Raw genomic sequence first — 8,195 nt, 5'->3', positions numbered from 1 at the left:
TTCAGCCTGTATGCAAGCGTTTCCCAATCAATGCCAATTTTCTTATGCTAACATTTAGACACTGTCATGACACTAACGGTAACTGTAAGTAACTGTCAAGTAGCCGCCATGTCTCTGGCAATAACTGTTGGTAACATTTGGAAATCATCAAGAAACTAACTGTTACTGAGTATAACTGTCAGCAATCGATGAAAAACTGTTAATTACTTACAGTTCTTAACAAAAACTGTTAATTACTAACAGTTCTTAACAGTAACTGTAAATTACTGACGGTCATTGTCACAGAATTTCTGCAAGGGCGGGATCTATACAATTTTGCGATTAGGCAGCTTTGAAGTGAGCTGCCTCAAGACCCTCTTGCATTTGAAAAAAAATCGAGTCAAATAGGTTACTACACACTCGTGAGGTTCCTTAGCCCAAGTAAAAAAAAAATTGAAGTTGGTAAACTAGGTATCTATATTTTTTATTTTTGGTCAGGATTTTTCTGAATAATCCCCCTTCTTAAAGAAGAAACCCCCTGTCTCACTGCCTCGTTCACACAATATTAATTCCCTTGCGCAGAGACTCCAAAGCGTTTTTTTAAATGAATAATTACTTGATACTTTTGTTTAGTTTTCAATTCCTGATCAAGACTATTTCAATTCCTATTTTCAAGAAAAAATCTCTCTTGGTCCCTTATCAGTACTGGTCCCCTTATTTAAAATTTTCAGTTTCTTTGTCAAAAATGGAAAATTTTTAAAATTGTCCTCTACTTCGATATTTTGGGAGGAGGTATTTTCTTTAAAGGCTTTATATGTATGGTACTTACAAGGAGATGAAAATAGCTTCGGTAACTGGTATAAGCAAAAATTTCAGATTCTAAAATTCATTTTTTTGATTACCTATTGACGAATTTTTTAAAACACAAATTATTTGGAATTTTAAAAATTGCTCTGAGAAGCAGAAATGAGGAGCTTGGAATCAAAACTCACTTTTGACACCAAAAATCGATATGCGTTTTTTTGCAGATTCGGATACTTCTTCAATTTCTCTATCACCCTACAGAATCCATTTTTCCGAATTCGGCCCCAGTTCTTCACAATTTCGTGTTAAAAAGTGCCCTTGGAGTCAAAACTATGAAAAAAACTGTATTTTCAAGGTCGCATGGCAGTCTACAAAGCCAAAATAATTCAATTGCAACTTCGGAAGCATTTTCTGATAGTGAAAATAGCGAAAATTGTAGTTTTGAATTTGGAAGTTATGCAATTGAGGAGGTAAAAAATTGGATGTATTGAGCGCTCAAAACTTTTAAAGCTCTCTGGAGGCGGAACAAAATACTCTATAGAAAAATGAAGTCGAGGAAAATTGTAGAGAATTAAATTTCCAATGGACAAAATGTCGTTAGTTTTTCTCTAGGATGCTTAGTTTTCGATATATTTGCAAAAGAAAGTATAATTTTTGGAAAAATTCAGCGCTCAAAACTTATAAAGCTGTCTGGAGACGGAACGAAGCATTCTACGGAAAAATTGAGTCGAGGAAAATTGTAGAGAATTGAATTTCCAATCGACGTAATGTCGTTAGTTTTCTTCTAGGAGGCTTATTTTTCGATATATTTGCAAAAGAAAGTAAAATTACCCCACCTTGGAATCAAAACTCACTTTTGCCAAACTTGATAGCCACACCGCAACTATATGGCAACTTGAAAAAAAAAATTTTCTCATGGAATCCTATTTAGTAGTCTTACTCAAGAGCTAGACACACTTTGCGGCGTTTTTTTCATCAACGCACTAGGCGAAATCAGTTATTGTCAATTTTCTCGAAACTTTGTCCGATGGCAAAAGTGAGTTTTGATTCCAAGCTCCTCAAATAGTTGGTAAAATCAAAAAAATGAAGCGACTAAAATCAGTAAACACTTTTTTAAAATTTTTCACTTTTTTAGTCAAAAATGGGAAATTTTTTTAATTTTCCACTATTTTGATTTTTTGGTGTGTGTGGTGGGGGATTTCTCTTCGATTGAAAAGATTTATGCTGGGGGATCAAAAATTGCTTCGGGAGCTGGTGAGTAAAAGTTTAAAATTCTAAAATTCATTTTTCGATTTTAAAAATAAAAATTTGGCATTTCAATTATTACTCTGAAAATTGGCTGCTCGCTTCAATAAATTTAAAAAGAAGAATCTCTAAAAACAAATGATTCCAATTCGAGTTTGATAATTTTAGTAAGATCTACGCATACAAAACTCTTCCTGTATGGTACCTAGTGAAAAAAAAAGAAAAAAAAAGTTGTAAACAGCTACCCAACCTCAACTTCCTCTCGCCACAAAGTATGATGTGGAATAAAATCGAAAACGCGTCTAAAAATGAAATAAATTGCGATGTGAAATTTTTACCTTTCGTGTTATATGTAGGCCAAATAATTCCGCGGCGATTACACGTTGGAAAAAGTTTATTTTCCCTTCGATGGTTTTTAACTTTCGCTTCGGCATTTTCTTTTCATAAAATTTAATTGACAATTGAAAAATTTATTGAGAGATCTTTTCGTAGTCTGAATTTTTGCTTCGAGAACACGTAGCAAATGGAAGAAATTTATTGAAAACTTTCTTATACGCGTAGCTTTTGCTTTTGTCATTTATAAAAGTTTATAGAAGAGATTTAGGTACACAGAGTGTAGCAGCAGGAGAGCGAGAGGCTTTATACAACGCGATGAGGACAAGATGAAGAAGAAAACATCAGCATAGCCATAAAATCAAGTTCGACGACGACGATGGTGGCTTTTTTCTTTACTGTACGGCAGTGAAAAGAAAAGAAATGTTTAAGTTTAGGTAGTAGGTATACGATGAGTCCAAAATCGCAACATAATAAACGCATCGACTAAATTAGAAATTCAACCAATCTGACGAATTCCAATAGAGCGGTAAAAATGAGAAACTGACAGTGGGAAAAACTTTCGCTTCTTTACGATGCCGATGCTCTGTTCTTAAGCGAAATTATCTTCTATCTTTTTTCCCTTCTTTTTTTTCGCTGAATTTCAAATGAAGAACTGCTACATTGTACTCTGTACAGTTTACTCTTCGTCGTGTGTTTTTTGGTTAAAATACCAGCGACTAAGAAGCACTGATAGATATACTGCGACAGAGGAGGTTTTTTTGCACAGTATAAGCGAATGTCATTTCGAGAAAAATACCGAGGAAAAAAATCCTCTCCTTCGACGAGAGTTAGAATCGCTAGCTAAACATTACTGTGTTTGCAAAACGATGCTGTGTGTGTGCAGTTCGCCTTTCTTAACATCATCGAGGTAATCAAAAACTCATCATCTGCGATGATGATGATGAAATGAGCCCCCCACCTTCCCCACCAGTCCCATTCCTCGTTTTTTTTTCACTACGTATCGAAATTACAGTAATCCTTGTCTCGTTAAAGTAAAAACTCGAAGCACGTTTCGCCATTGCGAATTCTTTTATGTTAGAGCGAAGCTTCAGCTTCAGACGAGCAAACCAAAACCGTCATTTTCATTATCGAATACAAAATACACAATAAAATGTAGGTAGCTCGAACGCTCGAGCTTCGCATCGACTTATGCAACATCTCTCTTTCTCTCGCACCTGCGAAGTCCAAACAGCTAGCTTAGGGTGTTTTCAATTCGTTCTAGCGTCGATTGTAGGTACGAGTAAAACGGTCCAGCAAAAAGGATACCTCTTATATACTCGATGATGGAAAAGTATGTACATTGTACGTGTACTTACCATGTCTTGTCTATACGTATTATACTGGCGGATTATCGTACTGGTATTTTGAAATTCTAACCGTTAATACACGTAATGTACATATTGAAAAGTTCAAAATCCAACTTTCAAAACAGCAACAACTTTTGTTGATTCTATAAACTTGGCGTTGAACGTCGCCATCGTGCTGCGTTGCCTTTGCTTTTGCCTTTGCATGTCCCGCAACGCAGCGTATTTACAAACCTTCTACCGAAATTGCATTTTCACTAAGTGAATCATGCACACTTGCCATAAAGATGAAATTATATACGTACAAGACATACATAGACATACCATCTCGCCGGAGTTTATTTCATGTTTAATCTTTTCGTTTGAAACTTTTCAAAGACTGTTGGATACAGCTTTTCGTATATACTTACTGTTGGTTATGCTCGCACATAAAGCACATCGACCTATATCTAAAGGCGCAACCGAATTCTAAAGTAACCAGATATACCAAGTATACAATATGCTGCGAGCTTTTCTTCCGATCGTAACGGATAAATGTTCGGATAAAGCTGATTGTAGAGTTTTTCAACGCGTTTATAACGACTTTCAATATTGACCGAGTGGAATTCGCGGAAAATGGACAATACGATAAGTTTATATGTGCTTATGCTTGTTAATGCTTATGTATCTGGAGAAAAGATAATGTAGAAATAATTGCCTGAAGGTGAGTTTAAAGGCGAATTAGATTGATCAAAAACGAATTCATCATTGTACTAGATGTAGGAAAATTATATGGTACCTATGTATTTATTTAAAGTGGATCTTGTTTATACTTTTGAATTTTGTTTGTTTGTTTTTTTTTTTTTTGCTTCCGCAACCTCAAATGTTGTTGGTTTTTATGAGAAAAAAAATCCATGATGGTTGTAACCCTCCACCTCAAAATTAATTCGTGCCGAAAAGCTCCCAATTTTTTTAAGAAATGAAATATTTTTTATCCAAAATTTCTCATTTGTGAGTACTCGTATGTCAGTGAGAATTCTTCCAACAAGGGATGTATCCCAACCGGAGAAAAATTCTTGAACCGGACTAAGGGGAACCAATTGAAAAAGTGTCTTATGACACGCCATCAGCGAAAATTTGAAGCGCTGAATTTATTTTTCAGTTTTTGATGAAATTTTAAATATTTAAATTGTCCCATTTTCTTACGAAAAAAAATAAAATAAAAGTGTGATTATATTCACATACAAGTCTGAAATTGGGTTTACACCTTATTTTCAATTTCCCAAATCGATTGCTGATGTTTTCGATTTTCAAATTCTTCAGTTTTCAAATAGGCTGCAGATGAGTAGGTAAGCAAATAGGATAAAAATAAAATTCAGTTCCTATTAATTTTTTTTATACTTATATTGTTTAAACAGTCACAAGGTATTAGATACATAAGTGACTTGGTATCAGTAAATATACATCTTAAATTAAATCATTGTACTCAATATCTCGAATAAATTTGATTTACCATCTTTATGATATTTTCGATTGGTTTGGACACTTACGTATTTTTAAAAATTCTTTCGTGCCAGTTCAAATCCAAAGGTATTTTTTGGAGGAAAACCTGGAGAATCATTGAAAGGTGAAGAACGGTTTGAAACGTCACCAATTCACCATATCTCAACTTCAGTGGTTAGTAATTGTCAATTATTGGGTTCAAATTAAGCTTCAGCTTGTTTTCTGTACTGGTAATTTCAGGTAAATTACTGGTAATATACTGGTAAATTTGTGGTATTTTACTGGTAATTTCTGGTCAATTACTGCTAATCTCTGGTAAATTACTGGTAATTTTTTGTGAATTACGGGTAATTTTAGGTAAATTAAGAGTCAGTTTTGGTAAATTACAAGTAACATAAGGTAAATTTAAATTATGGTCAATTTCTGGTAAATTTCTGGTAGATTACGGGTAATTTCTGGTAAATTACGGGTAATTTTCGGTGAATTACGGATAGTTTTTGGTAAATTACGGGTAATTTCTGGTGAATCACAGATAATTTCGGGTAATATGCGGATAATTTCTGGTGGAATTATTTTTTTGGGGAGGAATTACTAAGTTTGTTTTTTTACACGGATTATGGCAGATTTTCGAGAATCTGGATTTTGGCAGATTTAAAATCCACCAGAATCTGTTAGGATAGTAGCTTTTGAAAATGGATTATGGATTTTACTTAAAGAGAGAAGACTTTTGGTGTTTTGAAAGTTTGTGGTGACGATCTAAAAGTGTTTAAAAAAGAGATTCAAAAAACGTCCAAAAACCAGATTTTCGAGAATCCGTGTAAAAAAAACATACTTACAATTTTACGCTTATTTACGGGGTAAATGCTGGTTAATAACTGATGAATAATTAATGGTAATTTTTGAAAAGTAAAAACTGATAAATGTTGATAAACTACTGGTATCTACATAGCAAATGTTAGTAAATTACTGATACCGACAATTAATGGCAAATAACTAGTAATTTCTGGTAATTTCTGGCAAATTACTAATAATTTCTGGTACATTAGTAATAATTTCTGGTAAATTAGCAGTAATTTACTGGAAATTTCTGGTAAATTACGGGTAATTTTTTGTAAATTACTGGTAATTTCAGTTAGATTACAGGTAATTTTAGTTGAATTACGGGTCATTTCAGTTAAATTACGGGTAATTTCAGGTAAATTACGAGTAAGTTTTGGTAAATGACAAGTAACATTAGGTGAATTACTGGTGATTTTTGTTGAATTATGATAAATTTCTGGTAAACCATGATAAAATTCTGATAAATTATGGTAAATTTCTGGTAGATTACAAGTGATTTTTAGTAAATAACGTGATTTCTGGTAACTTATGGGTAATTTTTGGGAAATTACAGGTAAATTCTGGGAAACTATGGGTGATTTCTGGGAAATTACAAATAATTTTTGGGAAATTACAGATAATTTTTTGAAAAATTACGGCTAATTTTTTTGGAAATTACGGAAATTTTTTGATAATTTACGTGATTTCTGGTAAGTTACAACTTACAGGTGATTTCTGGTAAATTACTGGTAATTTTTGGTAAATGATGGGTAATTTCTGGGAAATTACAGGTAATTTTCTGGGAAATTACAGATAATTTTCTGGAAAATTACAGATAATTTTCTGGGAAATTACAGGTAATTTTCTGGGAAATCACAGGTAATTTTCTGGGAAATCACAGGTAATTTTCTGGGAAATTACAGGTAATTTTCTGGGAAATTACAGGTACTTTTTTGGGAAATTACACGTAATTTTTGGGAGATTACTGGTAATTTTTAGAAAATCACAGGTGAATTCTGGTGAATTACTGGTGATTTCTGGTCAATCACTGGTAATTTCTGGTAAATTACTGGTAATTTCTGGTAAATTACTGGTAATTTCTGGTAAATTAGTGGTAAATTACTGGTAATTTCTGGTAAATTACTGGTAATTTCTGGTAAATTACTGGTAATTTCTGGTAAATTACTGGTAATTTCTGGTAAATTACTGGTAATTTCTGGTAAATTACTGGTAATTTCTGGGAAATTACGGGTCTTTTGGTAAGTTACGCGTAATTTCTGATAAATTTTGGGTAGTTTCTAGTAAATTACGGATATTTTTTGGTAAATTACGGGTACGAAATTTTTGCTAAATCACTGGACATTTTTGGTAAACTACAAACAATGGTATTATGTGAATTACACGTAATTTTTGGTAAATTTCAGGTACTTTTTGGTGAATTACGGGTTATTTTTTTGGTAAATTACGGTTAATTTTTGATAAATTACGTATTTTTTGGATAATGTTGGACAATTTGGGGCAAATTACGGTCATTTCTTGGTAGAATACAAATGATTTCTTGTAAATTACGGGTGATTTTTGGTAAATTGCAGGTAGGTAGTTTCTGTCAAATCACAGGATTTTTTTCATAAAGTATAAGTGATATTAGGTAAATTACGGGTAAATTTCTAGTGAATTACAATTAGTTTCTGGTAAATTGCAGTTAATTTCTGGTAAATTACATGCATTTTCTGGTAAATCACTGGTAAATTTTGGTAAATTGCTGATATTTTGTACGTAAGTTACTGGTAATCTTTCGTGTAAATTATTGGTAATTTTCCTTGAATTACTGAGTAAGTATTGGTAAGTACCTGACTGGTGATTGAAGGTATTATTTTCAGTAAATAAATGTCTGGATGAATTTTGATAAATTTGATTGAAATAAGTTGTAATTTTTGGTAATATTTCTGGTATTTTGGTGAAATATTAGTAATCTTGGGTAGAGAGTGATATTTTTGGATAATTTTTGGTGAAATACTGATGGTTTACCTATGTATTGCAATTTTCTGGCGTCTTTTGTAAATTGCCACCATCGTACCTATTTTATAGCATACCTACTGTTGATTTTGTGAGATTATCTGTAGAAAGGTATAAGGTAGGTAGGTAGGTAGGTAGGTAGGTAGGTACAAAAAGTACCCAATCTTTATT

Source organism: Planococcus citri, chromosome 5 (genome assembly GCF_950023065.1).
Source record: "Planococcus citri chromosome 5, ihPlaCitr1.1, whole genome shotgun sequence".
NCBI lineage: Eukaryota > Metazoa > Arthropoda > Insecta > Hemiptera > Pseudococcidae > Planococcus > Planococcus citri.
This window is presented reverse-complemented; position numbering follows the sequence as displayed.